The following is a 26,386-nucleotide window of genomic DNA, read 5'->3' on the forward strand; positions in this document are numbered from 1 at the left end:
TTCCCAGATTCCCCAAAATATAGCTGTTTCCTTTAGCCCATCAAACAACAATTGGTCTATAACTAGCAAATGTAGCTTACAATTAATATCGGGAAGGATCTACAGATTCAGAAGTTAAAAAAGAGGGTCATTGCCCTTCAGTACACAATCAATATTTTGGTACTCTAGTTTCAAGAAAGGCCTGCATACTTTGCTTTGCTTTGACAAAGATCTCTTTTAGACAAAGTGTTAAGCAAACTATCGTGCAAGTTGGTAACATACCATACACACCCCATCACAGATGCAGTAGCAGTAATTGCAAATGCACCTGCTGACATAGTAGCCACACCAACATTCCCTCACTTGGCAGGAAAGAGGAGCCTACTGTAGCAGACAGTAGCAGGATTGCCAACTCTCATGATTATATCACAACTCTGGCAACTTGGGTTTTTGTTTTTTTTAAACCTATTTCAAGACAATCTGATGAAAGACAGCTAGTTCACAAATTCTCCCTTAATTAAAACAGTCACCATCTCCTATTACTGTCAAAGGGACTGAACTGAAGCCAGCACAATGGTCATCGTTTCCCTATAGTCTATCTGCATGTAGAAGTGAGGCTTCCCTTAATAAAGTTGGCTACCACATCATGCTGGTTTTGGTGAGGTTGTAGTCATGCCAGCAGACCAAATGGCTGCCATAGTATGGTTCAGGAGGCCAGGTAGGATAAAGGGACTATAAGAAGAAACTGAGAAAGGTGAATGGAGAGGTGCAAGAAGCAGATTTAGGGGCTGCGTGGAATGGGATGCAGAGGGAGGTAGAGTAGGGGGGTGGTGAGTGCTGCCCAGTCTCAAGCGGAGTCATTTGGGGTGGGAAGTCAGAAAGGATGCTACTGGGAAAAGGCTAAACCATGCCCATGGTTTTTTTTACTTTGACATTATTTCTTATGAATGACAGGTATCCGTTTAAAGTTCTTTAATATGTATATTTGTAACGTTCCAACCCTGAGAAATAATAGGAGTTCTATGTGTGGCTGTGAATTATGATTAAGGCTATGTTTGTGTTATGGAGATCACAGAAGTCACAGAACCCGTGACTTCCAGCCACCAAGCGCTGAAGTCATGAAAATCTCTGGGAGCTGCAGGGTTCCACCCACAGTGGCCAGGAGCTGCAGGGTACCGCCACTGCTGGAAGCTCCCGGCTGCCTTAAGGGAACGGGGCTCCAAGCCAAGCAGATCCTGGCCACTGTGGGATGGGGGGAGAACCTGGAGCTCTGAGCCCCCACAGGTGGTGGGGGTTCTGGAGCTGCTAGCAGGGGCCCCCACAGCTGCCCATCAGCAACAGGTGGTATGGGGACTCTGCAGGTCCCCATTTTGTCACATATTTTTTGACTAAAAGTCACAGACAGGTCACAGGCTTCCCTGAATTTTTCTTTATTGTCCGCGATCTGTCACTGACTTTTATTAAAAATGTCCATGACAAAATCTTAGGCTTAATCACGATGCATTTACTTAAGTCAGTGGTTCTCAACTATTTACCATCCAGCCCTTCTTTTAATCAAAGGAAATAAACAAGGAGGGGTGAGATTCAAGACAGTAAGCAGAACTGCCATCTACTCCCTACATCGCAAGCATGGGAGGTCCTAGACATTTCGCCACCCCAAGCACAGCGGCATGCCGCGAGGGGCGCTCTGCCGGTCGCCGGGAGGGTGGCAGGCGGCTCCGGTAGACCTCCCGAAGGTGTGCCTGCAGAGGGTCCACCGAAGCCGTGGGACCAGCAGAGCGCTCCCAGCAGCATGCCGCCACAAGCACGCGCTTGGCCTGCTGGGGCCTGGAGCCGACCCTGATCACAAGGACAAGGAAGGGGTAAGGGAAGCTTCCATCTGAGCAGCCAGGGAGAGGTGCCATTTTAGATTTATTTTTCATCCTGATATTGTCTCACACACATTGCAGAAGAGTAGAGGTAAGTCAAAAAAACATGATTTGATGGGCTTTCACATCTCATGATTTTGAGGGGAGGGAAAAGTATTTAACATGCTTTTTTAATCACTGAGGTTGGCAATACTTCAGTAGTGACAAGCACTTGAACAGTACATTTTAAAATCATTTAGTAACACATACACACACACAGAGACACACTGACAGTTCACTACAATTCTACCACTCTTGGGATTTAGATGGTAACTCATAAATTGTTCATGTGCTCTAACTATCCTATACAAAGAACTAGTTACCTGTATAATTTTCATGAATCAAATCAAAATTGTTTTGTATAGTGTCAAAGAATTAAGTCATTCTCTGATAAAAACAACAAGGAGTCCGGTGGCACCTTAAAGAGTAACAGATTTATTTGGGCATAAGCTTTCATGGGTAAAAAAAAAAACCTCACTTCTTCAGATGTATCATCCTCTCATGCGTAACACCGAAATCCAGAACATACTATATGGCCTGCTGTACACTCCACTATTCCTTTGGTAGTGCCACAGGAAATTGAACCTCACATGACTGAAGTTGTTCGTCATTTTTAGCTTTATATTAACACGTGTTATCTTCTCTATTCATGCCATATGTACTAATCTTTGTATGGTTTACAACACCCTGTAGTTCACAATTAACTCATTTGAGCATGATGGAATTTAGACATTTAGCAATTATACCATAATCCAAAGGGATTATTTTATATTTTCATTCTTTTAAGTAAGACAAAAACAAATTAAAATTAACTTTTAGAAAGTATTCTTTGAAGCTAAACAAAAAGTTAATACCTTAAATGTGTTTAAAAAAGTCAAGTTGTCAGGTCTTCAGCTCTCAGAGTATAACAACAGGAACAACTCTATTACTAGAGGTACAGAATCACTGCCCTCTAGAGAGAATAAATATATCTGAAGCCAATCTGCTATGTTATAAATGAAATAAAAAGCAAAATTAATACTCCTATTATGAAAGAGTACCTTCTTAAAACATACCTGTTTTGTTGGCAGATTTGCCTATTTACTGTCTAATAGAAGAATAGTTGCTATTTTAAATATCCTAGTTTATAAAAGTTGTAATCCAGCTACCAGTACTCAACACCCAATGACTTATGATCATCCTATTCAGTAAAGAAATATTTCTAGTAATTCACAGTCTTGCTATAATATCCTTTAATATTAGCTAAGACCAAACAAATATCAAATATGCCTACATAAAAAGTGAAAATCCTTTCACAACACACATCAAAGAAAAATTACAAATAAAATAGTACTTAAAACACATCAATCTTCCTTGGAAAAAGAGCATAACATCTATATCACAAAAGACGTGAATATTTCATTGTTGAAATGACTGGCACTATCTTCAAGGATAATTAAGAAGGTTTTCAAACAGCAATAAAAATATACACAACTGAATTATCTATTTCTGGGTCTATTCATTTCCAGAGTACTAGAGTTATCTCCCCCCACCTTACCATGAATTTTAAAAATCAGAAGAGATGTTTCAAGATAGTAATAGTAATGGAGGATTTGATCATTAGATATACAGATAGCTGGGTTTGTGATGGCAGGGAGAATCCATATGGTGAATTGCCTGCCAGGTATGAAGGTTATGGATCTCTCAAAATATCTAGACTGACTTATGCGCATTGCTGGGAAGGAGCTAGTGGTCATGGTAAAAGGAGGTACCAGTGACACAGGAAAAGTAGGGGAGAGGTCCTGGAGGCCAATTTTAGGCTGGTAGGTAAGAGATTAAAGTTCAGGACCTCCATGGTAGCATTCTCTGAAATGCTTCCAGTTCCACAAGCAGAGCAAGTTACATAGGCAGAACTGAGAATTTCGATGCGTGGATGAGATGATGGTCTAGGGAGGAGGGTTTTAACTTTATTAGGAACTGTGGAAACTTTTGTGAAAGGAGGAGACTATATAAAGGAAGGATGGGCTCCACCTAAACCAAAATATGACCAGATTTCAGGCATGTAAAATTAAATAGGTTGTAGGGGAGTTTTTAAACCAAGGGCAGGTGTGGAAGAGCATATAGTTTGTACAGAGATATCTCAAGGGGGGGAATCTATTAAACAAGATTCTGTATCTTATTAAAGAGGAGAGATAGAAATTGATAAAGTACAAGTAGAAACTGAAGAGAAATAGTCAAATGAAAAAGAGTCCCATTCAATTACAGGCCAAATTTTATAAGTGCTTGTACAAAAATTCTAGAAGTCTAAATGCGAAGATAGATGAACTTGAGTGCCTGGTATTAAATGAGGATATTGATATAACAGGCATCACAGAACCTTGGTGGAATGATGACAACCAATGGGACACTGTAAGACCAGAGTATAAAATATATAGGAATGACAAAATTGGTCGTGCAAGTGGGGGAGTGGACCTATATGTGAAAGAAAGCATAGAATCAAATATAGCAAACATCTTAAATGAATCTAACTGTATCATAGAATCTCTGTGGATAGAAATTCCATGCCTGAATAATAAGAGTATAGCAATAGAAATATAATACCAACCACCTGACCATGACGATGATGGTGACTGTGAAATGCTCAGGGAGATTAGAAAGGCTACAAAAATAGAAAACTCAATAATAATGGGGGATTTAACAACTATTCTCATAAATGTCACCTGAGGATGGGATGCAGAAATAAAGTTTCTAGACACCATCATTGACCGTTCTCGGAGCAGCTACTGCTACAACCCATAAGGGGAGAAGCAATTCTTGATTTAGTCCTAAATACAGCATAGGATCTAGTCCAAAAGGTGAAAATAGCTGAACTGCTTGGTATCAGATCCTACTGAGAAAAATAGAAAGAATCATGAACTCTAGCAAGTCAAGTGTAAAAGTACATTTAGACAGGCCAAAAAGGAATTTGAAGATTAACTACCAAAAGAAATAAAAACTAACAGCAAAAAATGTTTAAGTACATTAGAAGCTTGCCAAACAATCAGTGAGGCCACGTGATGATTTAGGTGCTAAAGAGTTCTGACAAAACGCAGATATGAAGTTGCAGAACTACTAACTGTGGTGTAACCTATCACTTAAATCAGCCTGTGTACCAGCTGACTGGAGAATAGTTAACATGATGTCAATTTTTTAAAAAGGCTCCAAGGGTGATCCTGGCAATTACAGGTCAGTAAGGGTATGTCTATACTACTCGCTGAATTGGTGGGTAGTGATCTATCTATTGGGGATTTATTTATCACGTCTAGTGTAAACGCGATAAAATCGATCTCCGTTAGCTCTGCCGTCGATTCTGGAACTCCACCGCAGTGAGAGGCGGAAGCGGAATCGACAGGGAAGCTGCATTGGTCGAATCGCCGCTGTCCTCACGGCCAGGGAAATCGACCGAAGATATGCCGACTTCAGCTACCCTAGTTGCATAGCTGAAGGTGCATATCTTAGGTCGACTCCCTAAGCCTAACTTCAAGCCTAACTCCTAGCCTAAGCCTAACTTCAAGCAAAGTTACCAGGCAAATTAGTTGAAACTATAGTAAAAACCAAAATTATCAGACACATAGATGAACACGATTTGTTTGGGAAGAGTAAACACAGCTTTTCTAAAGAGAGATCATGTCTCACCAATCTATCAGAATTTTTTGAGGGAGTCAGCAAACATGTGGACAAGGGTGATCCAATGGCTATTCCACACTTAGACCTTCAGAAAGCTTTTCACAAGGTCCCTCATCACAGGCTCTTAAGCAAACTAAGTAGTCATAGGATGAGAGGGAAGGTCCTCTCATGAAACATGGTTAAAAGACAGGAAACAAAGGGTAGGAATAGTCATTTTTTCAGAATGGAGAGAGGGAAATAGTGGTGTCCCCCCGGTATCTGTACTGGGACCAGTGCTGTTCAACATATTCATAAATGATCTGAAAAAAAGGGTAAACAATGAAGTGGCAACATTTGAAGATGATACAAAACTACTCAGATAGTTAAGTCCAAAGCAGACTGCAAGGAGTTACAAAGGGATCTCCACTAAACTGGCTGACTGGGCAACAAAACGGCAGAGGAAATTCAATATTGATAAATGCAAAGTAATGCACATTGGAAAACATAATTCCAACTATATATAGAAAACGATGGAATCTAAATTAGCAATTGCCATTCAGGAAAGAGATCTTGGAGTCATTGTGGACAGTTCTCTGAAAATATCCACTCAATCTGCACCAGCAGTCAAAAAAGCGCACAGAATGTCAGGAACCATTAATAAATAAAACAATAAATGTAATAACAACAATACATTAATTCCTGGTACACCCACACCTTAAATACTGCATGCAGTTCTTGTCATCCCATCTCAAAAATGCTATATTAGAATTGAACAAGGTACAGAGAAGAGCAACAAAAACGATTAAGGGTCAGGATCAGCGTCCATATGAGGAGAGATTAAAAAGACAGACTGACAAGAGACGACAAGAGACGACTGAAGGGGGATATGACAGAGGTCTATAAAAACATGACTGGTGTGGAGAAAGTGAACAAGTGTTATTTTTACCTTCACATAAAACAAGAACCAGCAGTCACTCAATGAAATTAATAGGCATCAGGTTTAAAACAAAGGGAAGTATTTCTTCATACTGCACACAGTCAATCTGTGGAACTCGTTGCCAGAGGATGTTGTGAAGGCCAAAACTATAATTGTATGCAAAAAAGAATTAGATAAATTCATGGAAAATAGTCCATCAATGGTATTACCCAAGATGATCAGGGATGCAACCTCATGCTCTAGGTGTCCTTAAGCCTCTGACTGCCAGATGCTGTATCTGGACAACAAGGGATAGATCACTTGATGATCGCCCTGTTCTGTCCATTCCCTTTGAAGCATCTGGCATTGGCCACTGTTGGAAGACAGGATACTGGGCAAGATGGACCATTGGTCTGACCCAGTATGGCTATTCTTATATTAAGTTCTTATTTAAGATCCATGACTTAAAATAGCTATTTTCTTAAAAGGACCATTTTCTTTTCAGCACTGATATTTGAACGGTATTTCATTGTTACTTAGTGGGACATGACACTATTTTCCTACAATCTCCAGTCCACAGCTTCCAACCCTTTTTATTTTCTGGGCAGGATTTCAGGATGAGGAGAATATTTGTAAACTGATGGGGAGAGTTCCAACTTTTCAAAAGAATCTTACATCTATGTACAGTGCAGCTTGTATGTACCTACTCTTCTGTGGGAGCAAAAAATGTCTCTTTTCAAAGATTTATCTGCCCACCTAGACATGCTGCAAAAAAAGTCCAGAACTGTACATGGTTGAAGTTTTGAGGGGTACCCAGACTCTGGTTGTGTGCATAGCACTGGGACTTTTTAAAGGGACTATACGTCATCCAGCTCTCTTGACTCCAGAGGGAATTCTGTGTGTCCACAGAATTCATGGCCCCCCCGATTTCTTTGCTTACCTGCAGAAAAATGACTTCTGATGGAGAAGCAGCAAGAGCAGTCATGCACCCATTTCCTGGCAGTGCCGAGAGGTTGGTTTGGGCACCCAGAGGAGAGAGAGAGAGAGAGAGAGAGACTGTCTCTCTCACTCACTATTGCAGCATGCTCAGAGTGGAGGAGCAGGACTTTGGGGTATTTCTGAAGAGGTAGGCATAGGGCAGGCTCTGTTCTGTCTGGCAGAGGAGCATGTAGCAGCCTGCCTACTTAGTGAATTCCCCCAGGTATAAAACAGGGGTAAAACTTTTAAGGCTCCTTTACGTTGCCAGAGTGCTGTAAAGGAGCCTTATTGTAAAGGACAGTGTGGCCTTATTAAAAAAATTTCCTATCAAAATGTGCTCCAGGAACTGTTTGCTACTTACCTACTGGGAGATGTTCAGTAACCAGTATAAATTCTGAGTTTGAGTCCCCTGCCCTTACTTGCTCTTCAGTTGCTTATGATGTAACACTGAGCATATGGCTGCATATATTTGATAATTAATCATTAGAAGTAAAGAGCCAATACTAGCTACATTACTATAAGGCAGAGGGGGTTTGATGATTTCCTCTAATGCTCCCCACTCGTATTCTCTATCCACTGTATTGTAATTTAAATAAATTACCAAAATAATTGAAACCAGCTGGATTATATTGCATTATTTTGACAAAAAATGCAGAATTTTGCAGAATTTTAAAATATTGTGTGCAAAATTTTTAATTTTTTGGACCAGAATTTCCCCAGAACATCTATTGGACAGCTACAGGGCAGAGTGGCACCTTTTTTCTGGCTACAGCCAGGTGCACTGAAATGAAACATGGACAACTCATCACCAGGGCCGGCTCCAGGCACCAGCATTCCAAGCTGGTGCTTGGGGAGGCAATCTGCAAGGGCTGGCAGTCCCTGTTGTTTTGCCTCCAAGCAGTGTGCCAAACTGCCGCCGCAGGCAGGGGGAGCAGTCCCTGTGCCCTTAGGGCGGCAGGCATGTTTCCACAGTGGCGGCAATTCGGCATCAACTTCCATGTTTAGCTGTCCGGAGAGGCTTCAGCTAAACATAGAAGCTGCCGCCGAATTGCCGCCGCTGCGGAAACGCACCTGTCGCCTTAAGGGCAGAGGGACTGCCCCCGCCGCCTGTGGCGGCAATTCAGCGCACTGCTTGGGGCAGCGAAAACTGTAGAGCCAGCCATGCTTATCATTATACTGTTTCATCAAAGATAAATCCATGCACACACACAGGTACAGGTTGCTATGTATTTATCTGCACCAGTAGCCTGCAGCTTTCTCTAACAGCATTTGCACTAATGCCTGGCCCCAGTTCCAAAAGTCCTCCTCGCAAACAGAAGATTTTACTTAATTATAGAGGAAAACCCCTCTTTTGAGGAAAGATGCCTTACATATTTAGAGACCAACCCAAAGTAAACAGAGGCCCCCAATTCCTCTGGGCTGCCTATTTAGCCAAGGTCAAAATACAAAAATGTGCTAACAAAAGATGTGTATATATTTGCAGTAATTTCTCAGGAAATGGAGAGTAGGTGTTTTCTTAGTATAAGAAGCCTTCCTAGGACACAGCCCTGTGATTCTGAAAATTTGGTGCAGCTGTCCCTTCCCCCCATTAAGGAAATCTGGGTCTTAGCTTCCCACTCTCCCAGAAGATGTTGCTAACCTTCATTTCAGAAGGAGAGTCTTGAGTACTCCATAACCATAGGACCCCCTCTTCACAGTAAGTAGATTCACAATAAAGGTGACAGGCAGCAAAGAGAAACACAACTGCATTCCTCTATCTATTCTTTACAAAGTCACCATGGACTAAAACATAAAACTCTATTGTTTGGTTCTTATAAAAGTAAATTAGCAAAAAATTTTCAGATGTTTTTCCTTGCAATAGTCAAAAGCAAGAGGTTCCTTATCCATTCATCTTAAATTATTATACAGGGATCTGGTTTTCACAGGTTATTAGTAAGGCCCTACCAATTCAGAGTCTACTTCGGACAATTTCACTACCAGAGGGTTTTTAAATTGGTCAATTTCACTATTTCAGATGTTTACATCTAAAATTTAAAGGTGCTGTGGTATTATAAGCTAAGTTCCCTCTAAGTAAGCTAAGTTCCCTCTATTATGTGCCACACAGGCACTCAGGGCTGCAGTGCAGAGAAATGCCTCTCCCCCAGCTCCGGACCTGCTGTGGTGGGGAAAGATGCCTCCCTCCCCAACATAGCTGCAGCCTGGACCTGCCGTGGCCAGGGGGAGAGGCGCCACTCCCCTGGCCCCAACCCAGCCCCACAACAGCTGGGGGAGAGGTGCCTATCCTGTGGCCCTAACCCAAGAGCTGCCGTGGCGAGGAGAGGCACTTCTCCTCCCCAGCCCAGGTGCTGCTGCAGGGAAAGAGAACTGGGGGGACTCCTCTCTACCTACTATATCCCCGGGGCAGCCTGGACCTCAAACTCCTCATCCCTGGCCCCACCCCAGAGCCCGTGTCCCCAGCCGAAGCCCTTACCCCCCCACTCCCATCATCCCAACCCTCTGCCCCATCCCTGAGCCCCCTCCCACACTCCCCATTGGGGGAAGAGAGGGTGGAAGCCCCAAGCCTGGGCAGGAGCCACTGGGAGTGAGGGCAGAAGCCTTGAGCCCAAGTGCCCCTGCCCTGCCAGGAGCCTGGGGTAGAAGCCTTAAGCTCCATCAGGAGCTGTTGAAGGGGGCAGAAGCCCAGACCCCAGGCACGAGCCACAGGGGATGGAAGCCCCGAGCCTGCATCCCCCAAACCCACGCAAGAGGCCACTGGGTTGGGGGGGAGAAGCCCCAAGCCTCGGCGGGAGCCACGGGGGAGCAGGGAGGGCAGAAGCCCCAAGTCCAGCTCTGGGGCTGCTGCAGCACAGAAGTGAGGGTGGTACGTCACAGAAGTGAGGACGTACCACCCTCACTTCTGTGCTGACTGTGGAGTTGGGTCTAATCTCCCCGCATAACAGCCCTGCCGGGGAAGAACAAGTCTTTCCCCTCCCCACCCTGGCTGAACTAGATTTCGGTGACAGCAGATTTCACAGGGAAGGGATTATTTCATGGTCCGTAACACGTTTTTCATGGCTGTGAAATTAGTAGGGTCCTAGTTATTAGTGGACTGCAGTGATTTGGAGACATTTTACTATCAACAGAGTTCTATGATTTCTGGTGGTTTGAGCAACTTTATCACATGAAGAACGGGGTTGGATTTTTGTTTGTTTGTTTCCTCTGGTGTCTTTAAGTGACACTGAACTAGGATGTTTTCTTCTTCCTGGTTCTGCCTATTCTCTGTTGTACTGTCAACCCACAGCCAGTGCTTCCCCAACAGCTGTTTTAATTTTTTTCTGTGTCCATTTTTGCCACTGGGTCCTTACTTGTTCTCAAAGGGGAGAATTTTAAAGACACAAATATGAGTTAGGTGCCCAATTCCCACTGAAAGTCAAGAAAAACTCCCTTTCAGTTAGGTTGAGCACTTCACTCGCAGGTCTCTACATATATACCTTTTATTTTTCTCTTCTGGAAATCCATCAAATGTTTCCTGTATCTTACTGAGTCTTTTTAAGCACTCTTTTTATTCTTCCGCTTCTTGTTCTCTTGATTTGCTATGTATCAGCATCTTCAACCTTCTTCACTTTGGCTTCCAGTATGACTTTTTGTCCATTCTTCTTTCATACAAATTCCAAAAGAGTCTTCTGGCGTATCTCGCTTTCTCTCTTCCAGTTCTGCTTTCAAGTAAGTACCTAGTTCCTCAAGACACCGTTTTTGTTTTTGTTTTGTTTTTTTTAAAGATAAGATGATATATAAGTAGCTCCTGTTTCACTGGTGCAGAAGTACATACCTTTCATTTTCTGAATCACGGAGTCATAGATATGTCGGGCTAGCAGGGACCTCGAGAAGTCGAGCCCTCTGCACTGAGGCAAGACCACGTAAACTTAGGCCATTCCTGACAGGTATTTGTCCAACCTGCCTTTAAAACCTCCAATGATGAGGATTTCACAACCTTCCCTGGAAACCTATTCAATGCTTAAATGCCTTTACAGTTAGAAAGATTTTCCTAATATGTAACCTAAATCTCCTTTGCTTCAAAGTAAGCCCATTATTTCTTGTCTTACCTTTAGATAACATGGAGAACAATTGATCACAGTCCTCTTTATAACAGCCATTAACTTATTTGAATACTGTTACCAGGTCCCCTCTAAGTCTTCTTTTCTCAAGACTAAACATACCCTTTTTTTAATCCTTTCCATGTATCTCAGGGTTTCTAAAACATTTTATCATTTTTGTTGCTTTCTTCTGGCCTTTCCTCCAATTTGTTCATATCATTCCTAAAGTGCGGCACCCAGAACTGGACACAGTACTCCAGCTACGGCCTCACCAGTGCTGGGCAGAGTGGGACAATTATCTCCCATGTCTTATGTACAACACTCCTATTAATACACCCCAGAATGATACTAGCCTTTTTTGCAATTGCAAATTGTTGACTCATATGCAATTTGTGATCCACTCTAACCCACAAACACTTCTCAGTAGTACCCAGCCACTTATTCCCAATTTTGTAGTTGTGTAATAATGAAGCCTACTTTTTTCTGATGACATTCTGTCAGCAATAGGATGACCAGACAGCAAGTGAGAAAAATCAGGACTGGGAGTGGGGGGGGGTAATATAGAAGCCTATATAAGAAAAAGCCCCAAATATCAGGTCTGTCCCTATAAAATCAGGACATCTGGTCACCCAAGTCAGCAAGCAATCTGTCTCTGTTACTGTCTATCTCACTACAATTGAGGCCAAAATTTTAAAAATCAGAAGCCTAACTTAAGACTCAAATCTATCTCCTGAAGCTATTGCCTGAACAAATGAGAGTTCTGGTTTATCTATAGCAATGGATTTCACTTTTCCTGTCTTGAGTTTAAATTCTGTCATCTGGAAATGATATTTGCCATTAAGTGCTTTTTTCTTGCAATATTTGAAAGTCTGTAGGTAGCACAGCTGGAAAATAAACCCATCTCTCTGAAATTCAAACCTAGGGCTCTGTCCACTCTGCCAGCCTTCATCCCTTAAATTCTATTTTATCTTTGTTTAATTCAGGTGTAGTACAGGTTACCCACCTATTATTTGGGTTACTATACAGATGTATAACTCTTTGATTTCAAATATTACAATGTGCTCATATTTTAAATTCCATTTTCTTCTTTCTCTCTCTTTTTTTACTGAAGTTATAATTCCGTTTTCTCTACTTCTGATGGGAAAGGGGAAATTTCAGGTTCTTCTCTTGAGTGCAAGTAAGATGGAACTGTTGAGTGTGGTTGTAATTAGTAAGAGGGTTGTCATTATCCAAACAGCTCCACTTAGAACTTTATGAAACAGAATCAATCAGAGTTCAGGCCAGAGGCTACAGGAAAATGATCCAGAAAGTTCCAGGGCATTTGGCATAAAAGGACTGTGTGGAAAGAAAATTACTAGAGAAGTTGCTAGATTTGCTGTGTATTTGAACATTTATATAAACTTTTTTAAAAAATTGGTTGGTTTAAAACAAAGCAAACACTTGCTGCATCTTATCCAAAGTATGTGTGTCATTGTTATACTAGCCACCTGTAGGGCTTGTCTAAGGAATCCTGGTAATGTGTGGTCAAGATCCCTGCCATCATTCCTAGTATGGTAAAACTGTATGCAGTTTTTCTGTGCAGTTCAACTAGGCAGAGGGCTATACATGCAAAACTTAAAGATGGTCCGGACTATTTTACATTTTAACAAATCCTACTGTCTACTTTTCAGAAATATGAAGTGAAGTCCTGATCTCTCTTCATCAGAAATTGCAGACGGTATGGAACTTGGAAATTAATCTTAGGAAGTGCTGAGCATGGAGGAGTTGGGGAGGGGCATGGGAGGGCACTGTGCCCCAGACTGCACGCATCAGGCAGGCAGCCTAAGTGTGCAATAATGCAATATGCTCTGCAGAGGAGACAAGAGATATGCTGCTTCCAGCTTGTGCCCCTGAGGCAAGGAGTCAGATTTTTGTTTATAAACAGAGTGACTAACAGGTGATTAAGATAAGAAATGGCTGCTAGGATGTTTCCTAAAGTTTAGTGAACTTAAAAAAGTAAGTAGTAAATGACAGAAAGTAATTATAGATTTTTCTACAGATGTTTCAATTGTTGTATTCAAGAGATGGTAACAAAGTTACTAATATCTTTCTTTGAGAAGATAACTTATTTTTTAGACAAAGGGAATGCAGTAGATTTCAAAAAGGCATTTGACACAGTTCCACATGAGAAACTATTAGTTAAATTGTAGAAGATGGGGATTAATATCAGAACTGAAAGGTGGATAAGGAACTGGTTAAAGGAAGACTACAAAAGTTCATACTGAAAGGTGAGCTATCAGGCTAGAGGGAGGTTACTAATGGAGTTCCTCAGAGATCACTCTTGGGACCAATCCATTTAACATTTTTACTACTGACCTTGGCACCAAAAAACAAAGTATGCTAATAAAATTTGCAGATTACACAAAGTTGGGAGGTATTGCTAATACCGGGGACTGGAATACCAGACAAGAAGATCTGGATGACCCTGTAAACTGGAGTAATAGAAATGGGATGATATTTAATAGTGCAAAGTCATGCATTTAGGGACTAACAAGATTTCTGGTATAAAACGGGGACATATCAGTTGCAAGTGAAAGTGGAGGAGAAAAGACCTGGGTGTGTTGGTTGATCACAAGATGACTGTGAGCCATCAATGTGATGCGGCTGTGAAAAAGGCTAATGCAGTCCTAGGATGTATCAGGCGAGGTATTTCCAGTAGACAGGGATGTGTTAATACTATTATACAAAGCACTGGTGACACCTCATCTGGAATAGTGTGCGCAATTCTGGTCCCCCATGTTTAACAAAGATGAATTCAAACTGGAGCAGAGAAGGGCTACTAGGATGATCTGAGGAATGGAAAAATCTATCTTATGAGAAGAGACTCAAAGAGTTTGGCTTGTTTAGTCTAACCAACAGAAGGCTGAGGGGAGATGATTGCACTCTTTAAATACATCAGAGGAATAAATACCAGGGAGGGAGAGGAGTTATTTAAGTTCAGCTTCAATGTGGACCCTAGAACAAATGGATGTAAACTGGCCATCGACAAGTTTAGGCTTGAAATTAGGCAAATGTTTCTAGCCAGCGGAGGAGTAAAGTTCTGGAATAGCCTTCCAGGGAGAGCAGTGGGGGCAAAAAACCTAACTGGCTTCAAGACTGAGTTTGATACATTTATGGAGAGGATAGTATGACAGGACTGCCTACAGTGGCATGTGGCCCATTGACAACTGCCAGTAGCAAAAATCCCCCAACAGCTGGAGATGAGACACTAGATGGGGTGGACTTTGAGTTAGTACAGTGAATTATTTCCCAAGTATCTGGCTGATGGGTCTTTCCCACAAGCTCAGGGTCTAATTGATCACTATATTTGGGGTCAGGAAGGAATTTTTTCTCCGGTTCAGAATGTCTGAAACCAGGGGAGCAGGGGTTTCACCTTCCTCTGCAGTATGGGGCCACTTGCAGGTTTAAACTAGTGTAAATGATGAATTCTCCATAACTTCCAGTCTTTAAGCCATAATTTGAGGACTTCAGTAACTTAACCAGAGGCTAGGGGTCTATTACAGGAGCGAGTAGGTTCTGTGGCCTGCAATGTACAGGAGGACAGATTAGATGATCATGATGGTCCCTTCTGACTTTAGGAAGAGTATCTGAGTAAGAATATACGTTACAATTTTAAACCTAACCAGTGTCCTATAAGTGACTTGCCACAAGATGTCAGAACATCTTGTTCTTGTATTAACATGTCTTGTATTAGAGCTATTATTTATTTATTTATTCTTTCTTGATATAGAAATTAGATACAATACTCCTGTCAGATCGTTCTAAGTTGTTATATACAAAAACACTAGAGTTTTCAGTTGCCTAAGTAGCCCCTGGAATCACAATTAATGTCGCCCCCCTCCGCCCCATCTGAAATGGGGAAAGGCACAGAATTCCCCCACACTGGGAAATTTCTCCCACAAAGTTGGCCTCACTGGAACCGCCCCACCTGCTCCTCCCAAATATAGAAGTCTAACTATGCCTATGGTGCTGAGGTTTTGCAACTTCTACTGAGGTTAATAGGAGATGTGGTTCCTTAGCACAGGAACAGGCCTTATGTACTCTGGTGTGGTTGTTATGAAGATATATCAGCTGTCCAGTAACAAATTGATAATTCTGTGTTTTGCAAGTAATAGCCACAGAAACAGTATTTATCTCCTCTGTCAACCCACTTTCATATATACATTTGAAAAGTACAGAGCAAAAATGCTGCAATTGTGGACACCAGAGATTAAATTTTTGGAAAATCATTGACTCCGTTTCATGAAAAAAAGTACAGATTGTTAAAAAGATATTTTGGAAAATACATAAAGGTATGCTTTAAAAATTGTTGGCTTATTTTTAAGTTGGAGTTCAATTTTTTTAAGCTATTGTTGATGTAGGGTATAACTGTGGTCAAGCAAGAAAGAACATGTTTTATCATTACCACAATTCTAAAGGGTTATTATATAAAAGGAAGAGAAGAAAAAAAAAGTATACAAAGATAGTTTGGAAAATGCAAACCAAACATTGTATGTATTTATTTCAACTAATAAAATGTACTTAGCCTGTGATCTGGGTCTTGTAAATAATCTTTAAAACATATACAAATACTACAAATTTACCAAATATCAACACTAAAGGAAAATCCACCCACAAAAACTGGGACTCTGCCCACTCCAACAATTCAACCTTCCCCCTCCAAATTAACCTGTATAATGTTCTGAAAGTTGATAAACTTAGATTCTGGCAGCCCATGGAATATGTATTATATTGCAGAGTCCCAGACCCTCTAATGAGAATGTCCTGTCCTCAGACAAACACATTCCAACACATCTCAACTGCCAGATTAAAACATGGAAAGGGAAGCAAGGACTATCCCTATGTTATGTTTATAGTGTCTAGTGCAATGGGACCCTGACCTCCAGGCACTGCCACTACCAAATAATAATCTCATGGATACTCAGAACCTCAAGTATAAAGGACTTTCTAACCAAACAAAATACTGATGTAATGCAGAAATATAAATTTTCTAGATAGTAATGTGACGCTCACTTAAAAGGGTTTACTTTGAACTGATAATGAATTCAAAGTAATCCTCTAAAATAAAAGTCTCATTAATATGAGTTAAAAGTTTTACTTTTCATGAGACCACAGAGATAATTTCAAAACAAGTTTCCCTGCATTCTATGTCTGTTGTAAATTATAGTGGATTTATGTTTTCATGCCAGTCAACTCCAATGCCAAAAAATTTTTTTTATTTTTTACACCACCATTTAAGAACTCGTTTCATTACAGTATAACACACATTGAAAAAGAGATAAATCATCTTATCCTTCACTGGAATGATTTACACTGCATAAAATACTAGAAAGTTGACATCTATTTGCTTTATAATGCTTTATTTCTATTCATTTCACTACTCAGTACCACCAACACTCCTCACCTCCCTGGTTTCTATCTGCTTGCAACAACCCTGGAAAACTAAACAAAGCAGCATTACTTTAAGCCAATTGCTATACAGATTAATGGAAGAAAAAAGTTTCCTTTGTACATCTCACAGAACTCCAGTATCACAGAAATTAGAGGTCTTTTCCATCTATTAGGTCATTTTGTCCATGCCCCTGGCAATGCAATTTTGTTCTCTACAGTATATTGCTCAGTGCTATCATCAGCCCAGTTCCATGCAGTATCATTTAGAAGTCAGTCAGGAATCAGTCTATTCTCCCACTCATGGACGAGTGTTGCAAATAAACTCCAAAACTTGAACTTTCCATTTGACACAGCAACATACTACTGTCACAGCACAGTAATCTACTTAAATGATCTTTTTCACATCCAGGCTTTACTTTGGATGAGTAGCAATGAGGACGTACAACCATATCTGATTTAAAGAGAGAAATTAATCTGTGGTACAGATGGCCATGCAAGTCCATCTACGCCACTTAAGCCCCATTTGGGCTGTACAGCAGGCTGCCCCGCAACTCTGACCCTGGGCTAGGTGGTGGATTTCACCTCCCCGGTTCTCTGCACTCCACCCTCATAGAGTCCAAATACTGGAACTTTATCCAAGTCAAAGGAATGTCATCCTTAATCCATAAAATTAATTAATCTTTCTGTTTAAAACTATGAGGTGCTTCAGCAAAACTTAAAACAAGATGAATGGGTAATATGATGGCAGATTAAAATCAATGTGGTCAAATGCAAGGCAGTGAACTTTAGGAGGAGTAATTTGAACTGCTCATATACCTTACTGGGCTCTAAATTATCTGGGTTCTAAATTAACAGCTCAGGAAAAACATGTGGGCATCACTGGACAGCTCAGTGAAGATTTATAGACTAACAGGCCAGAAGGGGCCACTGTGACTATCTAGTCTTACCTTCTTTATTAACCACATGTGTAATCTCATAAAAAAATCAAATTAGTTTGGCAGGATTTATTTTCCATAAATCCATGTTGATTGGCATTAATTATATTACCGTCCTTTAATTATTTATTAATCAAGGCCCATATCAGCCATTCCATTATTTTGCGCAGGATGGATGTCAGACTGACAGATCTATATTTACCCAGGTTGTTCTGTTTACCCTTTTTAAATATTTCTAGAGTTCCAGAAAATCAATATTCCTGGTCCAGTGAGTTCCTCAGTTAGCTCTTTTAGAACTCTTAGATGCAAGTTACCCGGATCTGTTAATTTTAAAATGTCTAACAACAGTAACTTTAACATCCTCCCAACTTACTATTGGAATGGAAACGGCTGTATTCCCCCCAAATATAGAACAGAAATATTTACTGAACCCTTCTGCCTTTCCTGCATTATTGACAATTCAACCATTTCCATCTAGTAATCGACCAATACTTTTGTTAGGATTCCTTTTGTTCCTAACATATTTTTAAAATTCTTTACTGTCCTTAACTCTTCTGATTGTGTTGTTTAGCTTCCCTTACCAATTTTCTACAATTCCTAGTTTCTGATTTATATTCTATTGCTGTAAACATTCATTTTTTCCATATGTTTATATCTATATTATAAAAATTATTTTTATAGATGCCTTCACTTCCACTGTAACCAAGAAATTGTTTTTTAATCAGTGCACCCTTGTTTCTCCACTGTGGGACTGCAACTTTTTTTGAGTCTAGTAAAATGTTCTTAAACAATTCCCAATTATCATTCACATTTTTCTGTTTAACTTCTTTTACCCAATAGATTTGGCTCATAATTGTTTTCAGCTTTGTGAAACTGACCCTTCTAAAGCACCACATATATGTATCACTGGTTTGTAGAGAGAAGACTTATTTTCAATCTACAGCCATGGTGAAAAAAAATGTCCCTATTAGTATGTTATTCTATAATTGTTTATTGCAGGCTTTATTACACCTTCTTCTGAAGAATCCATTATTTGCCACTGTTTGAAATAGATTATTGGACTGAACAAACTACATATCTGATCCAGTGTGGTAAGTCTTATGTTTACTTAGAACGTGTCTTCACTTGCACATCACCGCAAAAGCATCACCGGCAAGAGCTGTACGCCTCTCATAGAGGTGGCTTTCTTTTTGCAATGGAACTTCTGAGTTTCTCTGCAAAAAGTCATTGGCAAGTGTAGACGCTCCCAAGTTTTTTGCACAAAAAAGGGACTTTTTCCACTTTAAATGGCAAGTGTAGACATGCCCTTAGAAACATTTCCTTTGAACTGTTGGTATCAGTACTAGCACATTACAATAGGTATGGTTCTAGCTTTGGTAGTTGTGATTTCTCCTCTTCTCTAAAATTATACATGCATCACAGAAACTGGCATAAAAAATGAAGTAACTGAAGGCTAAACTTTGATAACCTTTCTTACACTGAATATATATAGCCATATAAATAATAATAACTATTAGAGATGGCCCACAGAGTGGAATTGTCATACCAAGTGATTTGCAGAATTATAAAACTAAAATAACCTGTGCTATAAATACATTGCACAGTGCTTTGAGAATGTGAATTGCTAATGATACTGTAACTATATTATTTATTATTAAAATTCCAGTATTCCTGTACTAAGAAGCTAGCTACCAAACAAGTTTTAATTGCAAATTTACACAAAAGGGGTGGCTTGTTTTTCCAACTATAACACAAGAAAAAATAACTATGAGAATAAAGAGTTATGATGCTATATCGATCATATAATCTTGTGCAAATAAACTGAGCCATGAAGTCAAGCTTGTACAACCTAGTGCACTTGTAAACACTATGGCTAGTGAAAAATCCATCAGTAACACATTCCAGTCCCATTTCTGTTTTGTTAAATGCATAGATTATATAAGATTTGCACTTGTAGTTTGCCAAGGTTATTCCACTCCCCACTCCTCTAGGCAGGCTCTTCACTAGAGGAAAACTAGCTGCATGTTTTAAAAGTTTGTTATAATTCACAGATTTTAGGCCAGTCCTGAAATCTGCACCTGCCATTCAAAGACAAGCTCCCCCCACTAGCTCTCTCCTCTGAATGAAACTAAAGGATACACAGGGAGGACTGCTCCCCTGTGCTTCAAGTATCACCCCAGTTCATGTCATCAGTTCATAACCCAAATCCCTGCAGCCCTTAGTAACTCAGGCAAAACGTCCACTGGCTTCAGAATTGCTTCCCTCCCTACTGACTGAACAAGGGCAGCACGGCTGGACCCTATGGGGTGAGGGTGCACTGAGGCCGTGAAAGACAGCTCCCTACCTCACCCAGTACCTCAGCATGTGCCCAGTCTACGAGCGGAGTTTCAGCAAAGGCCACCGCGGAGCCCGTACCCAACCAGCCAGCTCCCTTCCCATGCGATCACTGCCGCTGGTGCCCCCCGCCTGGAAGGAGCAGCGAGCAATGCATGAACAGAAAGCAAACGCAGGGGCTGGGACATTGTGTCTACAGCTCCTCAATAACTACCTGCGAAATCGCTTTTGCCAGCTGGAGCCAGTCTGGGCGCGTACCTGGTTTGCGCAGCAGAGGCGGACGGCAGGGGCTTGCTGAGCACCGATAGGCACCTCTCCTACCAAGAGGTGCAGTGGGCAGCAATGGAGCAGCCTGACCCGAAGTGCTCTCGGCTTGAGCCTGCCTCTCACGTCCCCGCCCCGTCTCATGCAGCAGCAGCAGCAGCCCGTCCTGCGGGTCTCATCCTCGCCAGCCCAGCCCAGCAGCTGTTTTACTCGGCCCCAGGGCGCGGGGCGGAGCGTGGGAGATAAGATCCCCCCGTGCGCCCCCAGCCCAAGGAGATGATTGGTTAGAGGTAGGGCGGGGGTGTTCTTATCGCCCATGCTCCGCCCCCCCGCAGTGCCCAAGAGGCGAGAGCCCCCTCGCTGTGGGGCTGGAGGAGGAGGATGCGTGCCGGGGCTTTGGGCGGCCGCGCCGCGTGGGGCTGCGCGTGCCGCGCCCTAGATCAAGCCGCGTCGGAGCCGGCTCTAGCGACCTGTGACCGGCGGGACCCCGGCCCTGGGGTACTGCAGCCCTTCCCCGCGCCCAGCCAAGCTGCAGCTCGCCAGGCTGGCCCGGCCCCTAGCCCCGGTCCCCAGCCCGAGCCGCCAGGTACCGCAGCCAGAACCTCAAATAGCCGCGTGCTGAGCCGCTGTCCAGGCACCAGCTGGCCCCTGAAGCCCCCCACCCTCAGGGGAGGGACTTGGCCCCAGGAGGCGAGAGGCTGGTTGCTATAGCCGCAGTGGGCTCTGCGTCGGAGACCAGCAGCCGCTCGGCACGTGGCTCACACCGCATCCGCTCAGCCAGGTGCAGGGCTGGGGGGAGGAGGTTGCTCTGAGCATGGTAGGGCAGGAGTCCCGGCCGCCGCTTCCAGGAAGCAGAGCCTGAGCCTCCATCTAGGGGTCTGGCAAGCCCCTGTGCTGTCAACCCTGTCAGAGACACTTAGGGTTGGAAGAGACCTTAGGATGTCATCTAGTCCAACCCCTGCTCAAAGCAGGACCAACGCCAACAAAATCATCCCTGATGTTTTTGTGAAGCTGGGCCTTAAAAACCATTAAGGATTGAGATTCCACCACCTCCCTAGGTAACCTATTCCAGTGCTTCACCACCCTCCTAATGAAACAGTGTTTCCTAATATCCAGCCTAGACCTCCCCCACTGCAACTTGAGACCATTGTGTCTTGTTCTGTCACCTGACACTGCTGAGAACAGCCGAGCTCCATCCTCTTTGGAACCCCCCTACAGATAGTTGAGGCTGCTATCAAATCCCCCGTCACTTTTCTCTTCTGCAGACTGAATAATCCCAGTTCCCTCGGCCTCTCCTTGTAGGTCATGTGCCGCAGCCCTCTAATCATTTTCGTTGCTCTCCGCTAGGCTGTCTCCAATTTGTCCAGATCCCTTCTGTAGTGGGGTGGCCGAAACTGCACACAATACTGGCTTCACCAGTGTCGAATAGAGGGGAATAATGACTTCCCTCGATCTCCTGGCAGTGCTCGTACTAATACAGCCCAATATTCTGTTGGCCTTCTTGGCAACAAGGACACACTGCTGACTCATATCTAGCTTCTCATCCACTGTAATCCCCAGGTCCTTTTCTGCAGAACTGCTGCTTAGCCAGTTGGTCCCCAGCCTGTAGCGGTGCATGGGATTCTTCCAGATTGCACCCACCAGGGAGAGGCAGTTTCCCCTCAGGAAGGGTGGCTGGAGGTAGGGAGGGAAAGGGGGGGGTTGAATAGAGGAGGGTGGAGTGGGAATTTAGCCCAATATTTCAAAAGCAGGTGTGCCCCAAAAGCTGAGCAGTTAAAGGTGGGTGACTCCTCCAAGTCCCCTGGTGACTAGGTGCTGTATGGGAGGGGAGGGCTGTAGGATTTTCAGAAGCACCTGGAGACTCCTACCTGCTCAGGAAAGTTAGGAGCCAGTCATACATAATTAGCACTGCAGATCTCCCAGCATTAATATAATCATAAAAATGAAAGACTGGTGGGGACCTTCCAAAGTCCTTATGTCCAGCCCCCTGCACTAAGGCAGATCCAAGTAAACCTAATTTCTGACAGGTGTTTGTCCAACCTGTTCTGAAAACTTCCAGTGATGGAGATTCCACAACCTCCTTTTGAAGCCTATTCCAGAACTCAACTACCCCTATAGTTAGAAGGTTTCCTAATATCTAACCTAAATATCCCTTGCTATAGATTCAGCCCATTATTGCTTGGCCTACCTTCAGTGGACATGAAGAACGATTGATCACTATCCTCTTTATAACAGTGTCACATTCTGGGATGCAATCCAGCGAGACAGGTTCTGTTACTGCCTGCCCTGTAACTCTGAGTGCCTCAAAATTTTCTGCTACTGTGGTTCTCAGCCTGGACACCAGCAGACAATCATGCGGGTCATGCACTCAGGGTGTGTGTTCTGTGGAGTCCTGAATGAGCAATTTTGACTCCAGGAGCCTGCCAGCAACATGCCACTCACACTTTCTAGTTTCTACCAGCCTGGGTTAACAACTTGGCAACACATTCCCAGTCCCAAATTTTTCCAAAACAATGTGCCCAGAAGTGTCCAAGCACATATTCTAGCACATAATTCATAACTCTTTGTATACATTCTGTGCATACATCATGCAAGAATATTAACGATCTGTGAGTTACTGTTTTTCCAGTGATGTCTTACAGGTCAGGCCTGACAAGAACTGCTGACACAGAGTAGTGAACTAGAAATGATACTGTGTATCACAAACAGTCCTTAAAATACCTGAAGACCGTTACCACGTCCCGCCCCTTCCCTTCCCTTAGTCTTTTTTTCCTCACAGTTTATTTTAACCTTTCCTCATAGGTCAGGTTTTCTAAACCTTTTTCCTTTTTTTTGCTTTCCTCTGGATTCACTCCAATTTGTTCACATCTTTCCTAAAGCATGGGCCCCCAGAATTGGACACAGTATTCCAGCTGAGACCTCCCAGTGCCAAGTAGAGTGGGACAATTACTTCCTGCATTTTATATGCAATACTTCTGTTAATAAAGTCCAGAATATTAGCCTTGTTCACAACTCCACCATATTGTTGACTCATATTCAACTTATGATCCACTATAATGCCCAGATCCCTTTCTGTAGTACTACTGCCTAGCTAGTTTGTCCCCATTTTGTAGCTGAAGATTTAAGTCTTCTGTTCTAAATATAGTACTTTACACTTGTCTTTACTGAATTTCAGACCAATTCTCTAATTTGTGAAGGTCATTCTGAATTCTAACTGTGTCCTTCAAAGTGCTTACCACCTCCTCCAGCTTGTTGTCATCCACAAATTTTATAAGCATACTCTCCTACTCCCTTATCCAAGTCATTAATGAAAACGTTGGTAGTGGATGTGGATAGTGAATGTGGATCCCCATTGGATACACCCTCACAGTTTCACAACGAACCATTGATAACTACTCTTTACGATAACTACTGATAACGGTCTTTCAACCAGTTGTGCCCCTGCCTTACAGTAATTTCATCAAGACCACATTTCCATAGTTTGCTTATGAGAATGATAAGTGAGACAGAGTTCAAAGCATTACTGATATCAAGATATCATGTCTATGGCTTCTTCTCATCCACTAAGCTAGAAACCCCATCAAAGAAGGCAATTAGGTTGGTTTGACATGATTTGTGGCACAATTCAGGGCAACTGAACCTGTATTCCCTCTCTTTGGTCCAGCAAGGGCACCCACTGTTAGGTTTTCAGCTCCCAAGCTTTTGCTTCTCTTTGGCAGAGACATGCATCCCTCTCCTCCTTACCAGAGTATTTCCAGGCTGCACAGTTCCCTGCCTATACTGGATTCCCCAGTAAAGTCAAACCCACCTATGCAGGACTGCTTTACTTTTCCCCTCAGGCAAGGTAAACAGTGTAATTGCCATAGTCAAGTTACAACATAGTTCTTTCTAAGCAAGCACATTTATTCTTAAGGTAAAAGCATTAACAACAAAACACATTAAAAACAATAAGAGAACTTACACACATGCTAATAAGCATACCAGAGGTCACCCCCTGACTCCAGCAAGGTCTCTGGCTGGTGAACAGTCCTTCAAACCCCACCAATGGGCTTTTCTGTGAGTATAGGTTCATCACAGCTGTTAGTTCAGAACAAGAATACTTATGAAACTGTTAGTTTTTTCTTTATATAGTCTTTTTGAGGGAGAAAGTTCTATTCTGTCGTCAAGGAACAGGTGATCAGCCAACAAAAGGTGTCCTCCTCAGGACAAAGCTTCAAAAGGCTGAGTTCTTCTATAACCAAAATAGGTGTACTTGCATATCCCTCCTCCTAGAGATTTTCTGGGAAACCTACTTAACTTTAAAAGTTCATTCTTATCTTAACCCATTGTTTAAAATAGTCCTTTGAAGCTCATAACACTTCCCAGGATTCTAAACATTACATAAAATCCCACAATAAGGCATAAACATTTGCATTTTTAATACAATGAACTCCTAAGATATTCAAATTTAACTCAATAAGTTTTAATTTAATTCAGTAAGGTTTGTTCAGGATACTGCAGGAAATTGCCATCTCTGTAATAGTTTGTTCTTAACAAATCCATGCTGGCTATTCCTTATTACTTTATTTCCTATAGGTGCTTACAAATTGATTGTTTAATAATTTGTTCCAACATCTTCCCAGGTATTGAATTTAATCTGACTAGTCTGTAATTCACTGGGACCTCTTTGTTCCCCTTTTTAAAGTTAGGTACTATGTTTGCTCTTCTTCAGTCCTCTGGGACCTCACTCGTCCTCCATGAGTTGTCAAAGTTAATCACTAATGGTTCCAAGTTTGTTTCGGCTAGTTCCTTAAGTACCCTAGGATGAATTTCATCAGAACCTGATGACTTGAATACATCTAATTTATCTAAATATTCTTTAACCTTTTTTCTCTCTAGTCTGGTATGTGTTCCTTCCTCCTATTTTTTAATATCAATTGTGTTGCATATCTGTCACAATTAGCCTCTTTAGTGAAGATGGAAGCAAAATAGGCATTAATCATTGTCTTCTTGAGGACATGAGTTGTTAACTCTCCTTCTTGCCTAAGTAGAGGACCTACACTTTCTTTTGTCTTTCTCTTGCTCCATATGTATTTTTAGAAACTCTTCTTATTCTCTTTTATATCCTTTACTCAGTGTAACTCACTTTGTGCTTGAGTGTAGTGGGGTGGTTACCCCGCTCCTGCCCTGAAGGGCTGAAAACAGCCCTGGGAGAGGGCTGTGACAGGAAAAGCAGCTACTAGGCTCATTGGGGAAGCAACCACAGTGCCATGCCCCAATCAGGCCTCAGCTGGCCCTATATAAAAGGCTGGGAGCCAAGAGCTCAATAATCTCTCTCTGCATTCAGAGAGAAGGGCCTGGCTGCAGGGAGGTTAACCAGATATCTGGAGTGGAGCAGGACTGAGGAAAGACCAAGGGAGCCGGGGAGCTCCAGCCTAGGAAAGCCCTAGGCTGCAGACCTGGTAAGTGCTATTAGGTACTGGGTTGCAAGGACAGCCCATGGGTAGCCAGAAGCAGCAAGTCCAAACCCCTTTGTCTGTGATGAGTGGCTTATACTTCAGTCTGCCCCAGTGAACAGGTGCTAGACGGAGATTGGGCAGTAGCCAAGACTGAGGTGAAGTAGCGATAGTGGGTGGGGACTCCCCTGGGAGGGGGAGACCCAGACGCATCGGGGTCCTGGGAGGGACACAGGGGGCCAAGTGGCAGCAGGACACTGGCTGACAAAAGGTGCTCTGGAGGCTGGCTGAGCTAATTTCCTGAGAGACCAGCAGGAGGCACTGCAGGGGTGAGTCCCACACTGTCACATTAAGCCTTTCCAAGTTTGTCCCTACGTGTTTGTGCTATTATTTTGTACTACTCCTTAGCAATTTGTCCATGTTTCCATCATTTGTAAGATTTTTTTGATTTTCAGGACATTAAGAAGCTCTTGATGGAGCCATATTGGCCTCTTACTATTCTTCCTATCTT

General features: G+C 42.4%; 1 protein-coding gene across 1 annotated transcript in view; it reads right to left on the reverse strand.

Moving 5' to 3' along the window:
- The window catches only part of COL21A1 (collagen type XXI alpha 1 chain), a 189,651-nt gene extending 169,046 nt beyond the window's left edge, over positions 1 to 20,605 (reverse strand). The window contains exon 1 of the mRNA XM_032771112.2: positions 20,435 to 20,605. The gene's annotated coding sequence lies outside the window, so the exon portion shown is untranslated. The remainder of the gene's footprint in view (positions 1 to 20,434) is intronic.
- Positions 20,606 to 26,386: the final 5,781 nt, after the last annotated feature.

The sequence above is a fragment of the Chelonoidis abingdonii genome, chromosome 3 (genome assembly GCF_003597395.2).
Source record: "Chelonoidis abingdonii isolate Lonesome George chromosome 3, CheloAbing_2.0, whole genome shotgun sequence".
Taxonomy (NCBI): domain Eukaryota; kingdom Metazoa; phylum Chordata; order Testudines; family Testudinidae; genus Chelonoidis; species Chelonoidis abingdonii.